Consider the following 23881-nt stretch of genomic DNA (forward strand, 5'->3'; position numbering starts at 1 on the left):
CCCCTTCAACTGTGCATTCTATGAGAAGATCTAAAACATCTAGGCTTTTTTCAAACACTTTTTAATTTTTCTATCATTGATTATGTATTTCACTTGCTATGGAAACTAAGCTTAGTCACCAACCATGTGAGGCACTACCAACACTTGCAGACACCTATGTTCACAGCCCAAACTTAATGCTCTCCTGATACTTTTAGGGATGAAAATAATTTCTTTTGTTATACATAGTTCACTAAGCCAATATGACTTTTTTCAATTACTCTCTAAACTAAGATCTTAGCGCCCTTTGTGAGATACAACCAGTCTAACTTTTTTATCAAGAGTATCTTCATATCAGTGATGTATTTACTGAAATCAATCACTCATCTTCTGAAACTCCCATTAAGAAAAGGTTCCTGGGTGCTAATAAAATAGATTACAGCCAATGAACTTAAATTACTTTTAACTCTTATTTGTTAAAGATGTACTATGTAGATTTGATGTTAATAGCTTCATCAAAGCTCAGATGTTTATAGCAGTACTAATTCTGCATAAAAATTTATTTTACATCTCATCCTTTAGACATGATACCATAATGAACATGGAAGAAATTAACTGATGTAAAAAAATGTAGTACATGAATACCCTGCAATGTTACACCTGAACAATGAGTTAGTTCCATATGCAAAAGGAAATTCAGCACAAAATCTATAAACCCATCAATGTTTCCATCCACTGTCTTCATACATTTTGAGTTACAGCTATTTCAAGAAACCTGACTTCCAATGAACACAACTTCCACTGACACCCACCCTCTGAACCTTTATTTAGATAATGCTGTTTTCTCTAATGGGAACACTCTCAGTTTTTGCTTGCCTAATTAATACTTTATTTTTCAAGACCCAAGTAGGCATTATCTCTTCTGGGGAACCTTTTCTGATTCACTTCCATACTCCACTATGGGTTGAGTGACACATATTTACCCTATGCATAACTGTAGTCAGCAGATATACTACTGTAAGGAAAATATTAATTTATAAAGATGTATTAGTTTGGGTAATTTGAATCACCATCCTTAGCAAATAGACTTTTGAAAGGGGAGTGGATCAAATAAAATGGAAGCTTCTTTCTCACTACCCAATAGTTCAATGTGGGTGGCTCTGCTTCCCATAGTACAATCCAGGCATCCCTGCTTCTTATATCCTGTGGCCGCTGTTTTCCCTAACTTTCCCTAACTGGTAATCTAGTGGACAGAAGAAAAAGGAGGTGAAAGAGGTATAGCTTTCTCTTAAAAGCCTTGGTCCAGAAACTCCACACATCACTTGTACTTGCAGTCCAGTGATTAAAACTCCGGCATCTGGTCCCACTTAACTAAAAATGAAGTGAAGCTGAAAAATGAAGACTTACTGTACATGTGGGAAGAAAAGATACTGATTTTTGTTGAATAGCTAGTAGCAGATTTAGCTTAAAGTAATTAGCAGATTAGCCAAGAGTTTGGCTGGCGTGCCCTCTGAAGACAGGGGATAGCATGTTAGGATCTAGCTTTGGGTCAACATACTGGTATGATAAGTGCTGCATGTCTGCAATCAATATTTCTAACTGTTCCATTCTCCTTCCTCCTTCTTTTCCCTATTTCAGGGTTCAACCTTCATTTGGTGCACCCAGAACTAGGGGGCTGGCCAGTGGCAGATAGGGGTCTAGCTATGAGTCAGCATGTCAGTGCAGGGGGTAGAGTTCAGGGGCTGAGCTTTCTAAATGGCCTTCACCATCCTTCTTCCATCATCTTTATTCCCCTAACCTCTCCCCTTCCTCTGGATGAGATTTCAGCCAGTAAATCCAGTGGGAAAGACAGAGTCCAAAATCCAGCATTTTGCTGTCACAGCGATGAGTTTGGTAAACACGCAAGATTGAACACATGAGTAAATCTATTAAGGATAATGGAAAACAAGTTTTTCATTGTTGAAAAGGGAATTTATGAATTAGGAAAAGAGATAATGTTGAAATGGAAGTAACAATATGAAAAATGATCCAGTATGATATAGCTCTAGTTAAAGGTAAGATATAGAAACATGCAGATACATGCATACACACATATTCCTTGCACACATATATTTCTTATCTCATTCTGACACACAGACATCTCCAGTCACAAAGAACACACACAGTGCTCAAGTATTTATTTCTAAATACTTCCTCCTGGAGATACGTTGTTGACTCCAGGGCTGAAGAAAAAAAAAAATACAGGATGATCTGGTAACATCATGTTGCACCCAGAAATGGGCGTCATGTCAAAATAACAAAGGAAGCAGCCTGAAGGAGCTCCCACTAGCTAACTCTGGGACAATATGAACATCAACTAAATAATAATGATAACAGATTGTAATCTTTTGAGTAAAATAAGAATCCATGAGACTATACTAATATAAAAACATAATTGGATACATATATAAATGGGGTGAATAGAATGCTTCTATGCCAACTAATAAATCTAAAATGAATTTTTATTTATTGTTTTGTATTTGAGAGAGAGAGAGAGAGAGAGAGAATCTTAAGCAGGCACCATGCTCAGCCTAGACCCTAAAGCAGGGCTCAATCCCACGACCCCAGGATCATGACCTGAGACAAAATGAAGAGTTGGATGCTCAACCAACTGAGCAACCCAGGCACCCCCTAAAATGAATTACTGAAAGAGAAGACCACAATTTGACAATCATCATAGTGATAACTGATTCAGGCAAATATCATCAATGGATGGGAAATCTGGTATGTGAAAGATTGATGAGAATCAAGATATTCACGTACTCTGAAGGTAACTTCTCATAAGATACATATTGATTATTTACTGGTTAATATACATCACATACTTTTTAACTTCCCAGTAAAGAAACTTGACAGACACCATTAATCAACTGACAAATGCTAACATCATCAGGGTGCCTGAGTGGCTCTGTCAGTTAAGCGTCTGACTTCAGCTCAGGTCATGATCTCATGGTTCGTGGGTTCAAGCCCCACACTGGGCTCCGTGCTGATAGCTCAGAGCCTGGAGTCTGCTTCGGATTCTGTGTCTCCCTCTCTCTCTTCTCCTCCCCCAATCATGCTCTGTCTCTCAAAAATAAATAAATGTTTTAAATGCTAACATCATCAGTAATGGCACAAATTAATATTGTTTGCTTCCTGATATGATGCATTGAGAAGAGCTCAGCATCACCTCTGTAATAATCGTACCCAGAATATGCAAATTCACTAATCATGATAAACATCAGACCCAAATGGTGGAACATTTTACACAGTAACTAGACTATACTCTTCAAAAATGTTAGGGTCAGGAAAGACAAAAGAACTATTTCAAATTGGAGGACATTATTCATATATGACAATGAATGGAATAGTTTATCCTGGATTGGCTCCTGGACTTAAAAAATATATATGTATGTATTTGGGATAATTATGAAAATCCGAATGGGGTCTGTGGACTACATAAGAATATTGGATCAATGTTCACTTCTTCATTTTGATGGATATATTATATTGTGCCTTAAAATTTTTTTTAAGTTTTTATTTAAATTCCAGTATAGTTAACATACAGTGTAACATTAGTTTCAAATGTACAAGTTAGCGATTCAACACTTACATACAACACCCAGTGCTCATCACAACAAGTGCACTCCTTAACCCCCATTCCCCCGAATCCACCCCCCCTCTGGTGACCATCAGATTGTTCTCTATAGTTAAGAATCTGTTTCTTGATTTGCTTCACTCTCTCTTTTTCCCCAATGCTCATTTGTTTTTTTTCTCTTAAATTCTATATATGAGTAAATCATATGGTATTTGTCTTTCTCTGACTGATTTATTTCACTTAGCATAATACTCTTGGATGGGAAAATGTTCTTGTACTTAGGAACTGTATATTGGAGAATCAAGGGGCATGGTAGGCAAAATAATGATCTCCTAAAGATTTCAGGTCCTAATACCTGTAACCTATAAATATCGCCTTGAGACAAAAAGGGTCTTTGTACATATGACTAAAGTAATAATCTCAAAATGGAAAAATTATCATGGATTATCCAAGTGGGCCCTCAAAAGACATTACAAGTGTTCTTACCAGAGCGAGGATAAGGGAGATTTGGTAGTCAGAATAGGAATAGACAATGTGAAGATAGGAGCTTTTATTGGAGTAATGTGGACATAAACCTAGGAATGTAGGCAGCCATGAGTAGCTGGAAGAAGCAAAAACAAAACAAAACAAAAACAATAAAACAAAAACAAATATCTTCTAGAGACTCTGGAGGGAGCACCACCCTGCTGACACCTTGGTGTCAGCCCAGTAATGCTAATTTTGAACTTCTGGTCTCCAAAACTATGAGGAAATAAATTTCTGTTGTTTTAAGCATCAAGTTTGTGGCAATTTGTTATGGCAGCCACAGAAACTAATACAAGGGATAATGGAGCATCATTTCTGAAACTTCTCAACTTTTCAGAGTATGAGAAATGTTAACAAGCATATCTGGGTGAAAGGTATACAAGAGCTCTGTATATTTTTTTAACTTTTTTTTATAAATTTGAAATTATTTCAAAATTTTAAAAAAAGGTTAAAAATTAGAAGATTAAATTGGTAAAGGTTAAGAGCTATGACCCAAGTAAAATGAAACTGGAAGAAGATAAAGAAAAGACTCTAGAGAGATTATGACTCATAATTTTCTATTTCATGCTTAGAATCTTGGCCTTTTATCCCAAAACTCTCAATTCCTAATTGTAAGTTGACTATATCTATAGATATCACATTTGTCTTCAAGATCAGAAGCGTGGTGAAAGAGGATAAAGGGTCATGTCAGTTGATTATATCCTTTTTATCAACAAATCAAAAGTTTTCTAGCTATCTCTAGAAATTCTCTATAGCTAGAACTTTAGTTGCAAGAGAGTCTGTGGAGGTGAGCATTCACTTTCCCACCTTCTTGAGTAGATACAGTAATGAAGGAAAAAACTGAAAATGTCTGTTAACTTGACTAATAAACAATATACCCTATATGCAGTTGCCTATCACCCCTTTTAGACTGTTAGCTCCTTGACAATGTTTATATCTTTATTTTAAGGTCTTATAACCATTCTTTAAATATGTACTCAATGCTTGTAGAATTAATTTATGCATGTGTGAATGAATGCGTGAATTAATGGATTAATGAATCTAATACTCCAAGATCATATTAACCATATGAATAAATATCAGCCTAATTAGTATGTAGTTTTTAATGTGGAATCCCAGTGATATATAAAGAGCACTGATATTTCAGAATACTTTGACACCTATGCCATCATTTGCCTTTTGGTATATAAATTTTGTATCATGATGATTTGTCTATGGATTTCTCTTTTTGTGCCCACTGTTACGGTATCAGATAAAAACCATCCAAACTTTTTCCTGAATTGTTGATATCTCTTCTCTGTCATCTCTTCAATGTCTGTCTCTCACTTCATTAAATTAGGCAAGTAAGTAGGAGAGGAAAAATGCAAAAGCCAAAACTTGGTAATAATTAAGTACAAGGAGTGATTGATTAGGGTACTCAATAACTATTGTGAAGACCCTCTCTTCAATAACTCCATGGATGGGAATACCAAGCATAGGAAAATAGATTAATTGGTAAGAAACAGATTGTGCAAAATTGATGAGTGATGTTTCAGGCCAAGAAATCTGATGTGCTTGTGGGACATCATTATGCAGATGAATAGTCAATAATTAGATATTTGATTCTTGAACTAAGAGAAATTAAAACATGGGATACACATTTGACATTCTTCTGCATGTAAATGGTAGTTGAAGTTTGTGGACAGATTTGATGAAGAAACCATGTAAAATGTGAAGGAAAAAAAACTATGATAAAAACCTTGAATATTCACAAACCCTAAAGGCAGGCAGAGAATTGAAAAAGAAACTACAAGGAAACAATAATAGCTGCTATTTACTAGTATGTGCAAAGCACCATGCTGCTAGATTTAGGTATAGCTCCTTTACATACTAGGCAAGATTACTATCGCTGTCTCAGTTTTACAAGTGAAGAAACAGAAACAAGAAAGTTTCATCTTTTTATCCATGATTAGGGACAGAGTCAGCCATTGTTACCTGACCAAAGGAAGGGGTACTGCAACAGAAGCAGGCTGTGAATGCCACAAGAAGAAAGAGTTTAGGGTTAGACCGAATTAACCAATCAAATGGGACAAGATGTTCAGCAAGTTAGGGATCAAAAAGAGACCTTGGGTCTGTAATTTGGAAACTACTGGTGATACTTGCCAGTGAAATGTGAGTTGGAAATGTGTAAAGAAGTGGTCATAGAAACTCCAAAAAGAAATTTAAATGATTTTAAAATTAAATAGTGGGGAAGAATGTAACAGATAACAGATTTGATTGTTAAATACATTAGTTAGAACAATGGTACATGATACATGGGAAAAATAGAGAAAGAGCCATATTTTGTGAGAGCTGTAATGAAAAGAAGGCTTGGGAAGAGAAAAGGCGATGCACACCAAATTTCGGTAGTTTAGCAAGTCTGCTCAAGTCAGTCCAAATACAGACCTACTGAAAACTCTTCAAATTAAAGAAAACTCATCATTGAAAATAAATATGGAGGCTCTGGTGAGTGTAAAATTTTACTTGGGGGTATCTAGTTATATTATTCTGAGGATACAGAAAAATAATGCCATGTGAGTGCTGCAGAGTCAGAGTGTAATGCAGGAAATGACTTAGTTTGTAAGACATGGGTTTCCCTCACTATAGCTGGAAGAGAAGTGAGGGTTCTGAAAATTGATGAGATGCATGTCCTAGATAAATATTTTGGATAAGAACAGCTAACATTTATTAAAAGTTTACCAGGTGTCAAACTTTGTTAAATCCCTCAGATGGCTTATTTTATATGGCCTTCACAGCATATTTTGACTCAGGTTCTATTCTTAAAGCCATGAACAAATGAGAAAACAGATGCTGACAGGTGTATAATAACTTGCCCATGTTACATAGGTTGTAAATGGCAGAGCTTCGATTCTAACTGTGGTCTGAATGACTCCTACTAATAATATACTCCTAATAATATACTCTTACCTACTCAGCAATACAAGTTGCTATGTCCTTTGGTGGAAGCTCATCAATAACTCTCAGAGGAAAACAACAGTCTCATATCAAAATATGGACTTCCCTGAGTCATATTAGAATTTCAGGGACCTTGGAAATCATCTATTTTAAAGTTCTCAAAACAGAAACCACTGTGCAGTATACATTCTCAGGGTACCTAACAGCTTGACTTCCAGTAGTGAAGAACAGTCCACTTGACAGGCAAACCCATTTGGTTTTCATTCAGTCATCTCTCATCTTTGTTTTAATTACTTTGTGAGCCATAATCTGCCTCCCTCCAACTTGGTCCCAATTTTATATCACTTTTTTTTAATATTCATAATCTTTAATCATCATCTGCATATACTCAATATATGTATTTTATGTTGTAATTACCTAGGAACCAATTTTATTTCTCTCTCCTTGAGGTTCAAATCAATAATCATTAGCTGGAATCATTCCACTTACAGCATCAGTAAATTTACTAAATTAACTAATCAAATAGGTGGAACCAACATAACAAGCAATTTCACAAACAGCGCTGTGCTGCCTGCAACCTGAATATTCAGGTAAACATGTAAAACCAATGTCAGACTCTAGCACTCTGTCCAAATGGAAGCTAAGCACATTATATTCATAATGCTATTTCATCTTAGCTTCACCAAGGGAGGATGCTATTATGACCCCCATCTTATTCATGTAGAAAGTAAGGCTAGCGGAAGCACAATTCAGTCCCAGATGTCTGGTTTCAGCCCTCAATTTTTCATCCCACAGTACTGTTGGAATTGAAATAAGATCAAAACAGCCATTTTAACAGAAGTGAAAACTGAGGCCCTGATATGCAAAACAATCTTTTCTGGATTGCAGTGCTTGCCACATGTTAATGCCATGAATGCCACATAGAGAAAATGTGAAATTGCTGTTTCAGATTCAGTAGCTTTGGACTGGAGCATATTACCATTCTAACAAGCTCCCAGGTGATACTGATGTTGTTGGCCCATGGGCCACATTTGAGGAAGATAGTTTAATCAGAGTCTTGAGATTTAAAGTTGGTCCCACCTGGCAGCATCAGCACCCTCTGAGAACTTCTTAGAAATTCAATCTGTCTTGCTTTACTTGAGACTCACCAAATTAGAATGTCTGGGCACGGGACCTGGAAATCCATGTTTTAGCAATCTCACAAGGTATTTGTGTTCACACTAAAGTTGGAGAACCATTAACTTAGATTGCACCTTGAGTTAATATCAGAATAAGAAATCACATCTTCTCATTCTCCTGAGCAGTGAGTGCTCTTTCCTGTTTACCAGATGGGTTCTCTCAGAGCTGGAATTAGGGGCACTAAGCCATACTGGTCTATAAATGCTCCTCCCATAAGGTATCCATGTGATGGTTTTTCAGTTATGTCAACAAATTCTTTGATACTCCTCTCTTTAATAAATGGAGTTCAGTTACCCTCTGCTTGAATGTTGGCTGAGTTGACTGACTCATATCTAATGGATATATATAGCAGAAGTAATGACCTCTTACTTCCATGATTAGAATATAAAGGACTGAGACTTCCATCTTACGCAGGTTATGTCTCTGAGAAGCTGGCCGACATGTTGTGAGGACATTCAAGAAGCCTAAGGAGGGACCTATGTGGTGAGAAACCGAAATCACCAGCCATTAGTCACTGAGGAACTTAGGCCTGAGGAAGTTGGGAGAGACTGCTCCCCGAACCAAGCTTTCACATGAGATTCAGGAGAGACCCTTGGGTCAGAATTACCCAGATAAACTGCTCCAAGATTCCTGACCTAGTGAAACTGTAAGAAAATAAGTATTTTTTGTTTTAAGTGTTGAAATCTAGGGTTATCTGTTACACAGCAATGTCTCTCAGCAATTGGTTTCCTATGAAGTGATCAGGATGCTGGGTAACTCTGAAAACTTTCTGTATTTTGAATGTTCTTTTTTTTAGTCTTTATTTACTTTTGAGAGAGAAAGAGAGCACAAGCAGGAGAGGGACAGAGAGAGGGGGACAGAGGATCCAAAGCAGGCTCTGCGCTAATAGCAGTGATCCTGGCACAGGGCTCAAACCCATGAACCATGAGATCATGACCTGAGCCAAAGTTGGACGCTCAACCAACTGGGCCACCCAGCTGCCCCTATTTTGACTGTTTCTTGAGGAAGCAACTTACAGGACTTTCACTTGCCTGCTTTTCTTCTTCATTTTTTTTACATCAATTGCCTCAAAAAATCACCATATTTGAAGAGTTACTTCTGTCTGGAAATAATGCTACTAAACTTGACATAAAATACGGGTTCAAGAAATGCCTGTGACTTACCAAATTACAGTGTAAATGAATCAATCAGTGTTTAAAAAGATACTTACGTCATCCTAGCCCCAAATAGCACATTCACTCCTCAATGTGCAAGACCGTTCAAGATTTGAGAGATGGGATTTCACCAGTTAAAACGGATTTCATGAAATCGGCAATACGACTATTCAAATTCTAGAACGTGAAGGCTGTAAATTTAACACTTAAATGAAAATTTTCCTTTCAAATACTACTTGTGCAGGATGAGTTTGAACCTTCCTGTGTTTCAGTCTCATAAGACTAAGTAAAAGCACTGACCGGGCTATAACAGACTCCACAGTCTCACACAGTTCTAACACACTATCCATTTCCAGTGAAATGGACCTTTGAGATATGCAGTGAGAAATGACTGCAACAATATCTCAAACTTAGACCTCGTTAGTCCCCTAAGAGGTATATTTTGAAACTTCTATCTCCAAGGAATTAGCCAAATAAGGTTAAAAGCCTTTTCCCTAGTACTACCATCAAAGCAAAGCCACTCATTATGCAAACCACCCGCAAAAGTTAAACAAATCTCTGATACATTAACACATTTATGACACTGAATACATTACCAGGATAAGTCAGCATATTACCAGGGTATTGATGCGAGAACTGCCTTCTGGGCCACCCACCTTGACTTCCTGGTGTTTAACAAGGAACAGTGACAGAGAACAGCTGAACTGGGCTAAGAAGGAAATGGTGATGCTGGAAACGTCATGCTATTTTGGTTTTCTAAGTTGAAAGAGAATTTTTAGCTTGCCTCATTTTCTAATTTTTTTATGAGATGATCATTCAGATTCTGCTTAAATACTTCAATGCTATTACATTAAAGGCATCTCATTCCATGTTTCATCCTTACCTCCTCAAAGATCCTAATATATCTGAATACGAGGGCTTCTCTGAAGATTTCTCATGATTGGGTGAAAAACACGAAAGATGACCCCACGTTAGGTTCAAGACAGTAAAAGGACAGTACTAGTACAAGCTTTTGCTATGTAGTCTGGAGGACTGTTCAGGAGAAGTCAGGATGGGAGGCTAGTTAAGGAATATAGTTCTGGCACAAATCCCAAGTATAAGCCTGCAAAAGATCGTATCAGAAAAGGCACAAGGGCACCTGGGTGGCTCCATCAGGTGAAAGTCTGACTTTGGCTTGGGTCGTGATCTCACAGTTCATGAGTTTGAGCTCCACATGGGGTTTACTGCTCAGAGCCCACATGGGGGTCAGCTCAGAGCCCACCTCAGAACCTCTGTCCTCTCTCTGCCCCTCCTCCGCTCATGCTTTCTTTCTCAAAAAACGAATAAACATTTTTAAAAAAAGCACCAAAGACCTAGAGGATCTCACTCATTTTTATTTTAGCTCTAATAGGTTGACAAGGTCCAAGTCAAATGAGGTAAGGGAGTTAGTAACAGTGCTAAGGAGAAAGTTAAATACAGCTGGTCTTAACTCAGCAGCCTTTTGCTTTCACTTGCCTCCTCCCCAAAGACCTCCATATTACTTGGGGGCACATGGGCATAGATAATATTAATTATCTATTAATTAATAGATAAAGGGTAAATTAATTTTACCCTTATCAGGGTAAAATCCCTGATAGGTGAAGACTGCCATTTCTTGCAGTAGGGGCAGATTACAAGGTCACTGATGATCTGTCTCTGAAGAACAATTTATTGAGTCAATGCTGTTGGACCCAGATGTATTACACATCAAATGAAATCTAGGAGTTGTCATAAAATTATTTCTGTGCTTTACAAAATGCAGAGGCATAATCACTGCCTATAGTATGTATTCATTCTTTTGTTCCAATGATAAATGCATTCTTGTTTTGTAAACTTCACAGTATTAGGTTACCTTTGTGCCAGCTGAGGTTTTGAAATTATATATGAGGTTCACCAGGAATTCAAAAAGAGTATCTTTTGGTTTTACGATACAGAAAGGATTGCTGTGCAAGACTGACATTTTAGTGATTTATTGCTTTCCCCCATAACCTTAAACTGCCAAACACTATACATAATTCTATACATACTTCTGATGTGTGTGTACATGTGTGTATGCGTGTGTATAATATAATGTATATAAATGTACATCAATTTTCAAGAGGAAAAGTAACATACAGAAGGGCCATTAATTCTCCTTTAAGTCAAATATCTCTGGTTCCTTTAACCTTATGTGGCTTAGACTTGAAACCTATCTAGTCACTCTGCTCTGAGATATTTACCAGTTTATTTGGCCCTTCTTATATGAGAGCCCCTGAATCCAAAATGCAATACAATTCTACTAGGGAGGGCTGCTCAGTTTAAGAATCATCATCTTCAGGGGCACCTAGGTGGCTCAGATGGTTAAGCGGCTGACTTCAGCTCAGGTCGTGATCTCATGGTCCGTGAGTTCGAGTCCCACGTCGGGCTCTGTGCTGACTGACAGCTTGGAGCCTGGAGCCCGCTTCTGTTTCTGTGTCTCCCTCTCTCTCTGCCCCTCCCCCATTCGTGCTCTGTTTCTCTCTGACTTTCAAAAATGAATAAATGATAAAAAAAAATTTAAAAAAGAATTATCATCTTCAGCAGGAGCACTACCACCACCATTTATTGTCTCCCATGCCCCCAGCTCTATGGTAGACAGATCTTCACAGGATACATCTTTATCATTCCTAAAGTGGTTATCACGAAAACACCACCATACTATTACTAATTGAGACTTAATTTATAGTAAGTTAAAGTCTTTATGATTTTTATACATATTTTATTTTTTATATGTACTTATTTTTGAGAGACAGAAAAAGAGGCCAAGCGAGGGAGGGGCAGAGGGAGAGGCAGACACAGGATCCAAAGCAGGTTCCAGGCTCTGAGCTGCCAACACAGAGCCTGATGTGGGACTCAAACCCATGAACCGCGAGATCATGACCTGAGCTGAAGTCAGACGTTTAACTGACTGAGCTACCCAGATGCCCTAGTCTTTATGATTTTTTTAATGAGAGCTTTAGAAAACCACAGATACTTTATTCTATTCATATTCAAGCACAATATGTTTTAACCTAAAATAAATTTTTAACTTATCTGTATGAAATGTCATCTCATTAGAGACAACAGAATGTAACAGAAGGGTTTGAGCTTTTCTGTGAGATAGATCTGCCTTTGTACCCCTAGACTGCTAAGGCTGTGTAACTGAAGGTCAGTTCCTTGACCTCTCTGTGCCTCAAGTCCTTCATATGTAAAAGGACAATAATAATGCTAACCCTTCTAGGTTACTGTGATGGTTACAGATAATATATAAGAAGTATCTGACATATAATAGGGACTCAGCAAACGATATATTATCCTTTCATTGTTATTGTTATCATTATGTTTAATATTTTTAAGTGAGATCTCAGAGATTTGAATCTTTCCAAATTTCACCAATATTTTACCTCTGCCAGTATCCAAATCAATAATGCAAATGTCCAGAAGAACATGGCTGAGATTAGAGGGCACGGTATACCACTAGGTAACGACTTCTAGGTTGTTGTCAATTATTTCATCCAAAATAATAGCTCCCATGTTTTGATTCTTAGTAAAATCCAGGACAGATGTATTACAACTATTCAATAGGCTATGACAATTTTACAGACAAACTGAGTACAGTAGGAAATACAATTAAGATTCTGAATACAGAACCCAAATTCTTAACCCCTGGAGAATCTGCATGTTTCTTAACATTATCAAGTTATCAGTCCACCTGTGGCTTCCACATCAGTTTGCCATCTTAGATGTTAGGATACCATATTTTGTTAAATGCTTTGCCTACAAAGTCTTACAACTTTGTATTTCTAAACTTTCTGTTTTTTAAAAAAAGATATAAAGTTTCCTTAAACTTTATTATTGTTTTATTACTGCTTCCGTTTCAGAGTTCTCCAAAATATCTTGAAGAATAAGCTCTAAACTCTTGTTGAAATGTACTCAGTCTTAGGAGTCTTGTGAATCTATTTCCCCTCCTTTCTTAAACTCTATGTTTTATAAGACTTTCCTAGCCTGATTCTTATTTTCCAAAGATGTTGTTTCTTTATCTAATAAGTGGAGATAATAATATCTAATAAATGGGGTTGTTGTAAGGAATGCATTTAAAAATCCAAATGCTGAACACATGGCTTGGCATAAAACTAATCAATAATAGCTATTATTATGTAAATTTCACTCACAATAGATTTGTGAGGAAGTTGATGATGCTGTTTTTCAACACTGTGTTCTCCATTATTAGCAGCACTCTATTATACACAGAAGAAACGCTCAATAATTGTTTGCTGAATTAAGCATCCAGAGTAAGTTTTTATATTACAGTAGTGCAATTTAGCAGTAAATTCAAACACATAAAACATTTTATTTTTCCGAAATAAAAATGGAAGTTCTTTTAGATTGCTTGTAAAGACCTATTCCCACTAAACTCGCCCTATAAACATAATAAAAATACTTAGATATGCTGATTTTTCCTCTAGGTTTAGCATATTTTCCCTAATAATCCTGCTCAAGAGGACAGTAAATGAATAATTTCATGTCTAGTAAACTGGTCAATATTGGGGCAAAAACTCTCAGTTTGTTCTAATTTTCTTACAGATTGAATGAAATAGTACTTCTGGTGTCCACAGAATAAGAGTCCAGCAAAACTGCATTTTCAAATAATAGATTAATTGGAAAATGTTAAAAAGACCCTTTGTCTATGAAGATACATTTTAAATGATCGGAGACTCATCCCAAATGGTTTCAACATATGACAACTTTAAATGATAATTATTGATAGCTGAAGTCTTTAAAAAATAGGCTCAATTTTTAAAACTTCTGAGCTCTACTCAGAATGCACAAGTTTAAATTTCAAGGGCACTATCTACTTGCTATCAAATATGAAGGTTGTGAATATCTGAAGTGCTGTCATGTGCAAGAGGTTGAGACTTGGTCTGAGTGAGAGACCGCTGCAGGTGAGAAGCACTTTTTACAGCGACAAGATTTTATTTTGAGCTGCCACACTTTGTCACCTTCAGAGTTTAAGGAAGGGTAACTTGCTGTAAAAGGAAATTTTGTATATGGAGATGGAATTAGTAAGATTCCCTCAAAACTCTGAGGCTCTGTATTCACATTTGAAGGAGGTGTTGTTTGACTTCAAAATGCACTGGTAAAGATGGGTAGAGAGAAGAATTACCTTCTCGTGACCAGCAACATAACTCCATCACCAAGGCATCCGATCTCATAGAAATCTTGCACAGAACTTTTCATGTCCCCTAGCATTTATTTTTTTTTTTTAATTTTAAATTTTTTTTAAAGTTTATTCATTTTGACAGAGAGAGAGAGACAGAGCACAGAATCCGAAGCAGGCTCCAGGCTCTGAGCTGTCTTCACAGAGCCCGACACGGGGCTCGAACTCACAGACCTTGAGATCATGACCTGAGCCGAAGTCGGACACTCAACCGACTGAGCCACCCAGGTGCCACTACCCTAGCATTTATTATTTCTATGTATAAATCCTTAGGCATATCATCTGCTCTATTTGACACTGTACAGAAAAGTCTGCACATTTTTGTTTATAGCAGTTAAGTTTCTCTTTCACTTAAATCAATCTTCCTCAGCTTAACCTGCTCTGAGAGGTTGCTGTTGGAGAGAAGGGAGAGAGCAGCTGGTGCTCTCTGGGTGCCTTGTATGGTCAGTTACTGTACAAAGTGCTCATAACTGTTATGTCATGTTATCCTCACATTCTCTACTAGGTGCATATTACCTTCACTTTACTGATGAGGACACTGAGGCTCAGAGAGGGTAAGCAACTTGTCAGAAGACACCAACCCAGCAAGTGGATGAGCCGCGATTCCATGCATGATTCCTAGCTTCGGTGTATACACCTTTAAGTCTGCACAGACTTCCCGTGTCGGACAAGACAGAACCACCACAGGATGTCTCAGAGCCCTTCATTAAATTCCCACTTTCTCTAAAAGTGTCCTGGTTCTAATAAAAATGCATTTAACAAAGACCCAGGATTCATTTTCTTTTTCAGCATTGTAGAGGTTCATCCCTGATGTTGCTAGTAACTCTTAAATAATCTGACCCTGATGAACAGTGGCAAGAGCCATAGGCAGGTAAAAGGAGAATATGGGGCCCTGGGGTTCTGTAGTGAATGCTTAGCTGATTCTGAGAGCAGCCAGTCTGTTCAAGCAACACAAGCCTCTCGAATCACGGAGGGTCGAACTGGTCTTGCCATAATGCTCTCAAAATTGAAGGAATATTCTATCAGGTGACCAGCTGGCCATTAAAATTACTTCCCATTGTTCATCATGTGATTTATTTTAAAAAAATAATCTGAAATAGTTCAAAGAATTTAGTGTCATTGGAATAACATCGCTTCTAGGCCTTTTGGCTAAGATCAAGTGCAGTGTCACTGGAATAACAGAACTTTTTCCAGCCTATCTTTTTATTTATGTAAACAGTATTTCATAACTCTTGCATTTATAAAATTGAAATGCAGGGAAAAAAAGGGATATATAAATCTTTTGCTAACATCTCAATTTAACATTAAGTAATATTTAGCCATAGGTTTATAAATAATAGAAAACAGAGCTTCATCCAGCTTATAAAAAGCTGGCATTTCTAATAAATTATTTTACATGTGCAACAATTATATTTCAAAATCTATAGTATTTTATCTTTTGATAAATTTAATGCTAAAATATTTATGAGAATATCTTAATCCAAAATAATTTTTTAATTTTTTTAATGTTTTATTTATTTTTGAGACAGAAAGAGACAGAGCATCAGCAGGGAAGGGGCTGAGAGAGAGGGAGACACAGAATCCGAAGCAGGCTCCAGGCTCTGAGCTGTCAGCACAGAGCTGAACGTGGGGTTTGAACTCACGGACCGTGGGATCATGACCTGAGCCCAAGTCGGACGCTTAACCAACTGAGCCACCCAGGCGCCCCCAAAATAATTTTTTAATCACAGGAGAAATATGTATATGTGTGTGTGTGTGTGTACACACACACACACACACACACACACACACATATACATGCACAATTTATCTGCATTTTTCTTTGTTTTAGAAACATTAAATAGATTAAAAACAACATATAGGATAAAGTTTTTTGAAGGGAGTAGAATGAAAATACACATTCAAGAGTAACTGGAAATGATGTTAATTTTGTGACTTTTAATGAAAATTGGATTTGTATTTTTTTTTAATTTTGTTTTTTAGTGTTTATTTTTTGAAAGAGAGACAGAGACAGATACAGAGACAGAGACAGAGTATTAGCAAGACAGGGGCAGAGAGAGAGGGAGACACAGAATCCAAAGCAAGATCCAGGCTTGGAACTGTCAGCACAGAGTCTGACACGGGGCTCCAACTCACAAACTATGAGATCATGACCTGAGCCGAAGTCAGACACTTAACCAAGCCACCCAGGCTCTGCTGCATTTGTATTTGTAACATTTTTTTAAGCTTATTTATTTTGAGAGAGAGAGAGCAAGCAGGGGAGCAGCAGACAGAAAGGGAGAGAGAGAATTCTAAGCAGGCTCCACACCCGGCATGGAGCCCAATTTGGGGCTCAATCCCATGACAGTGAGATAATGACCTGAGCCAAAATCAAGAGGGGGACATTTAAGCAACCAAGCCACTCAGGTGCCCCACGTCTGTATTTTTATTTTATTTATGTATTTATTTTACAACATTCATTTTTTTTTAATGTTCATGTATATTTGAGAGAGAGAGAGAGAGAGAGAGAGAGAGAGAATGAGCAGGAGAGGGTCAGAGAGAGGGGGAGACACTGAACCTGAAGCAGGCTCCAGGCTCTGAGCTGTCAGCACAGAGCCTGATATGGGGCTCAAACCCATGAACCATGAGATTATGGCCTGAGCTGAAGTTGGATTCTTAAACTGACTAAACCACCCAGCCCCCCTCCCACATTTGTATTTTTAAATGGCTTATCCTGAGTATCATCAAATCACCACAGTTTTTAGATTTCACTGGTTACATTCAAATCAATGATGTTATGGTTTATTTTAAAATGTACATACAATGAACAGAAATCATGTCCTTTGTAACGTTCAAAGTTATAACTAAACATTTTAGATACCAACATAAAAATGTACAAGTGTGTGCACATGTACCTTTTCTGTGTACATGTGATTTTGTGTGTGTGTGTGTGTGTGGCTGAGCACATTCTTTTTGAATATACGTGAGCAAAAGAGTTTAAAAACAGAGAAAGACTAGATGAGTGCAGTTGATTTTTAAGTAGTTTTAAGTATTTACATTTAAATAATTCTGGGGCAATTTGGAAGAGAAAAGATTCATGAGCTAATAGGGGAAGGGTCCTGAGGCTACAGACTGAATGCACTTTATTTGTTGTTGTGACCCTTGAATATCAAGGCCTAGCACATATTTGGTACTCATTAAATGTGTGTTGAATGAATAAATAATTTACAGTAGAGAAGTCTATGTTAATCCACATTGTTTTAGCTTCAGCTGAAGGGCAGAACTGTCCTATATGTATCCCTGCTGATTTTATTTTCCCAAGTAAGTTAAAACTTAAGCTAACCTTCACAATGATGATAGACCCTGGTTTTTCACTTTTTCTTTTGCAAGGCATTCACATTTACATTTTTTTAAAAAATTGTTTAACATTTATTTATTTTTGAGAGACAGAGACAGATGATGAGTTGGGGAGGGGCAGAGAGAGAGGAGACACAGAATCTGAAGCAGGCGGCAGGCTCTGAGCAAGGTGTCAGCACAGAGCCTGATGCGGGGCTAGAACCCACAAACTGTAAGATCATGACCTGATCGGAAGTAGGATGCTCAACCGACTGAGCCACCCAGGGGCCCCTCACATTTACATTTTTAAGCACATTATTATGCTATGATACTAACAGACAAGTCTTTGCAATGCGGGCATAGTAACTTTTAGGTTAATTCATTATAATTTTTTCTTCCAGCAATTCTCTTCCTACTTTAAATTCACACACAAGTAAAACTCTATTCCCCCTTAGTTGTTTTCCCAATTTATCTTAATTAGCACCTAAAGCTTCTGTGTGTACGGTGACTGTATGTATATTATGCAACTAATTAGCAATATTCTCTTAACTGTAAGAGTTACATCCCTAAATTTAAACAAATAAGTGAAAAAAGAAAAACCTGGCTAAATGAAGTTCACTTTACACTTGTAAGAACAAATATTTTTAATCTAAAGGGTGTCGATTCTATGTAATACTCAGTTTACTATGTAAACTCCTGGTTTATTAAAAACACCAAGAGAAAGGAAGCCTATCATTTGAATTATAGTACTGGTGGGGAAACCTACAGAGAGGCTTGAGGTACTTTTATTTTCCAAGGCATAGCATCCCAAAGAAATACTTCATTTCATGTCTTCAAATTCTGAGAACACCTACCTGATAATATCAAAACAAGGAGATTTTATATTTATATATAAGATGTTGTTAAACTGCCATTTTAAAAGTTTTATTCATTCTTGAATTGCATTATTTGTAACTTAAATCCTGGTATTGCGTTTGATTCGATGCAATTTAATCATTCATTGGGTGCTTTTGACCCCTGGTGCATTAGCACAGAGTCATGAATGCCACCCTCCAGGAAGAAGGCCTGCTACCCCACTCCACCCCTCACTCTCTCTCGCCATACTCTTCAAGACCTGGTTGCAGAGTCTTCATTTTCTCTGGACTCTCTTTCTGACTATCCCCCTGCCCACAACTCCAGAAAGGTGGTGTGACCCACCTGATGCCACCACAGCTAGATAGGACTTATTCTGTTTGTTTATACCCTCACAGTCTGGCGAATTATAGGGACACAATACGGGAGTGGGTAAAACAATAGGCGAATGTTCAGAGTATAAACTAAGACCATTCTCTAAGGAAATTAAAATAATGAAAGCTATAGCTCATTTTAACAGGAGATCTCTGTGAATCTTGGTCACACCCTACACCTCACCAGTCCTTGGATTTTGATCCTGCAGAACCTACCATACACTTGGGACAATCATTTAATAAACAAAACCTTCTGATATGAAGTAAATTCAAATCCTACCTTAATCAAATCCTAATCCTACTACAAACACCAACAGAGTGTTCCAGTTTTATATAATGCTTTACTTCAGCAGTTTTCACAGAATGGACATGGACCCCTCTTCGGGAGGCTACACAATGTCAAAATGACTTACATAGTATCACTAAGACATTGCCTATCTTTTTCTACTACATGGACACTTGCACCGATGATGCAAAAGCAATGGTTGGTGAAACTGCTGGGCCCTTAATATGAATTGACATCAGTACTAAACTGTAAATGTTGGAATTTTTTTCACCACGACACACTTTTAATGAAAATTTTTTAAAAATGGGTGGGGGGAGGCACCTGGGTGGTTCAGTTAAGCTTGCAACTTTGGCTCAGGTCCTGATCTCGCAGTTGGTGAGTTCAAGCCCTGCATCAGGCTCTCTACTGTCGGCACAGAGCCCACTTCAGATCCTCTGTTTCTTTCTGTCTCCCTCCCCCTACCACAGTGAGCATGTGCACACTCTCATTCTCTCTCCCTCTTAAAACTACAATAAACATCTTTTAAAAATTAAAAAGAGAATTCCAGTTTCACTTAGATCAACTCTTTTTTTAAATGCACATCTTATAGTGTTCTGCATGATAAAATAGCAGGTACTCATGAAGCACTTTTGCTGCATACCAAAGTAGGCTGGTATCTCTAGGAACAGCACTTGCGAGACTGAATTATAAGATGAACTAGCCAAGTGCACCTTTATTTGAAAGAAAGACTAACATACAAACGGTGGTGAGAGACTGGATATTTAGCTGATTTTTCTCCAAATTTAATGAAGTGACTCCATCATTTCAAATAAAACTGACCGTATTTTATGCCAATGATAAAACTTGAGACTAAAAGAAAAAAAGAAACAATTTTGGAAAACTTTATCCACTACTATGAGTTTAACAGTATCTTAATACTTAAAGACTATTGATGAGATCAATGATGATATTAACAAATGAGATCTCTTGAAAGAATATAATGAAATGTGTCTAAGTTTGGAAGATCTTCATAGCTTAGTGAACCAGTGTTTTCCAAATGGCCAACAGACAGATGACAAAATCAGGAAAGGATAAAAAATTTATTCAAAGTAAAAAAATTGGCCAATCTATTTTATTGTAAACGAGCGAAAATTTTTCACTGATATGCTTATCAGATGCTATAATGCATCTAACCTTTTAGAAGATGCCACTTGTAGACTTTCATGGTGGAATTGATGAGGCATATCCATTTATCTAACTGCATGATGCTAGAATTTTGTCAAATACTTAAATCAAAACAACATATTGAAAAGACTGAATGCTGAAGCAGCTATGAGAATTGAAATGTCTTGTGTTATTAAATCAGACATTTAAACAATTCACAAAGATATTTACAAAAAAAAAACCCACTCTTGGGGTGCCTGGGTGGCTCAGTCAGTTAAGAGGCCAACTCTTGGTTTCAGCTCAGGTCATGATCTCACAGTTTGTGGGTTTGAGCCCCAAATGGGGCCAGAGCCTGCTTGGGATTCTCTCTCTCCCTCTTTTTGCCCCTCCCCTGTTTGTGCTTTCTCAAAAAATAAATAAACTTTAAAGAAAAAAAACACTCTTTTGAATAATTATTTTTGCTTTGGAAAACTATTTTTCATAAAAATTGTTACTTAACATATAATTACTATATTATTGTCTTAAATTATAAATATTTTCCAATATTTCTTATTTTTAAAAATTTTTTCTAACATTTATTTATTTTTGAGAAACAGAGAGAGACAGAGCATGAGCAGGGGAAGGGCAGAGAGAGAGGGAGACACAGAACCCAAAGCAGGCTCCAGGCTCTGAGATGTTAGCACAGAGCCCAATGCAGGGCTCAAACTCACAAACTGTGAGATCATGATCTCAGCCCAAGTCAGATGCTTAACCAACTGAGCCACTCAGGTGCCCTCTTATTTTTAATGTGGAGAATATCAATATATATAAACCATATAAACAAAAGCTCTTTGGGGGCCTGATATTTTTTAAGAATGCAAAGAAACATGGAGATCAAAAAGTTTGAGGAGTGTGTGGGTGGCTCAGTCCATTAAGCATGAGACTCTTGATTTCAGCTTAGGTCATGATCTCAGGGTCATGAGATGGAGCCCCACGCCAGGCTCTGCACTGACAGGGCAGAACCTGCTTGGGATTCTCTTTCTCTCCCTCTCTCTTTACCTCTCTCTATCTCTCAAAAATAAATAAATAATTTTTTTTTAAATGTTTGAAAACTGCTTTCTTAATTTATCTTACTTTCTTTCAGTCTTGCAACATCTGGGTGAGGTATGTTTTTAGGAAACAAAGACCACAGAGTTTAAGTGAAATGATGAAAATCACAAGCAAGGAAATAAGAAAGCCAGAAACTGGACCTGGATTTATGTCCAGAACTCTTTCCATGATACCTCATTCTCACTTCCAGATTTATAGTTAGTAAAAATCATTTGCCTTTCATTTAGATCCGATAGTTTTTGCTTTATGTATGTCTTTAAAAATCTATGGCTAAGTATAGTAAGGTTTAGTTAGCTACAATAATCATAACAGAGTGGTATTGGAGGAAGGATAGACAAAAAGATCAGTGGAACAGAAACCTCAGAAATGGATTCACACAAATATGCTCAACAAGTTTTGACAAAAGTGCAAAAACAACACAATGGAGGAAGGATGGATTTTTCAAGAAATGATGTTAGAGGAAGTAGATATCCATAGGCCTAGAAATGATGCTCTACCTAATATACAAAACAGATTCAATAGCATCATAAAACTATAAACCCTTCAGGAAAAAACAAAAACATAAGAGAACATCTTTAGTATCTAGGGCTGGGCAAAGACTTCTTAGTCTTAACAACAAAAGCATAATCCATAAAATGAAAACTGGTAAATAAGACTGAATCAAAATTAAAAGCTTTTGCTTTGTGAAAGTCCATGTGAAGGAAATAAAAAGAAAATCTACAGACTGGGAGAAAGTATTTGCAAACCATATCTGAAAGGACTTTCAAAATTCAACATTAAAATAATAATAATAATAATAATAATAATAATAATAATTCTTCAATTAGAAAAGAGGCAAAAGATACAAAGAAATATTTCACTGAAACGTATGTGCAGATGAAGAGATGGTCAATACCATAAGCTAACAGGGAAATGCAATTTAAAACCATAATGAGTTACCACTACATGACTATCAGGATATCTAAAATAAAAAACGACAACACCAATAATTCATACATTGCTGGTGGAAATTTAAAATTATCTATATACTCTGGAAACAGTTTGTCAATTTACATAAAAATGAATATTCCACTACTATACAACCCAGCAACTCCACTAGGCCTTTATCCTAGAAAATGAAAACTCATGTTCACAGAAAAATGTGTACACAAATCTTCATAGCAGTTTTTTTAAATATTTTAGTGTTTATTTATTTTGAAGGAGAGAGAGAGAGTGCAAGCAGGGGAGGGACAGAGAGAGAGGGAGACATAGAATCCCAAGATTTCAGTCTCTGAGCTGTCAGCACAGAGCCTGATGTGGGGCTTGAACCCACGAACGGCGAAATCATGACCTGAGCCAAAGTTAGACACTTAACCGACTGAGCCACCAGGCGCCCCAATAGTCATTTTAATCATAAGTAGAAAAAGATGTCCTTCAATGGTCGAATATTTAAATAAAGTGGTATATCCATACCATGGAATATTACTGGGCAACAAAAAGGAACAAACTACTGATATATGTAAGTTATATAAATCTCCAGGGTATTTTGCTGAATGAAAAAACAATCAATCTCCCAAGTCATATATATATACACATATATGTATATACATATATGTATATACATATATATATGTATATATATGTATAATCTATATATATACATATATATACATATACATATATATGTATATATATGTATATATAATTGTTTCTTTGAGTTTATTTATTTATTTTGAGAGGATATGCAGGAGGGGGAGAGAGAGCAAGAGAGAATGAGAGAGAGAGAGAGAGAGGGAGAGACTGAATTCCAAGCAGGCTCCGCACCATCAGCACGGAGCCTGACATGGGCTTGAACTCACACACCATGAAATCATGATCTGAGCTGAAACCGAGTTGGATGCTTAACTGACTGAACCACGCTGGTGCCCCGTAGGTTCCATTTACATGACATTATTGGAAGGATAAAATTATAGAAATGGACAACAGATTGGTAGTTGACAAGAGTCAAGGGAGAGAAAGGAAGGGAAAGTGGATGTGGTTATAAAAGGGCAACGTGAGGGATCCCGATAACTGAACTCTTGCTTCTTGACTATATCAATGCCAATATCCTGATAACACCTGCACTATAGTTTTGCACAATATTACCATTAGCAGAAACTGGGTAAAAAAGGTACAGGGGTTTTGTCTGTATTTTTTTAGCTGCATGTGAATTTACATTTATGC

General features: G+C 37.0%; 1 protein-coding gene and 1 pseudogene across 1 annotated transcript in view; one reads left to right on the plus strand and one right to left on the minus strand.

Annotated features, from left to right (window-relative positions):
* The window catches only part of GRM5 (glutamate metabotropic receptor 5), a 513530-nt gene that overhangs the window by 416722 nt on the left and 72927 nt on the right, over positions 1-23881 (minus strand).
* Positions 15750-15914, plus strand: LOC113593812 (uncharacterized; annotated as a pseudogene).

This window comes from Acinonyx jubatus, chromosome D1 (assembly GCF_027475565.1).
Source record: "Acinonyx jubatus isolate Ajub_Pintada_27869175 chromosome D1, VMU_Ajub_asm_v1.0, whole genome shotgun sequence".
Lineage (NCBI taxonomy): Eukaryota > Metazoa > Chordata > Mammalia > Carnivora > Felidae > Acinonyx > Acinonyx jubatus.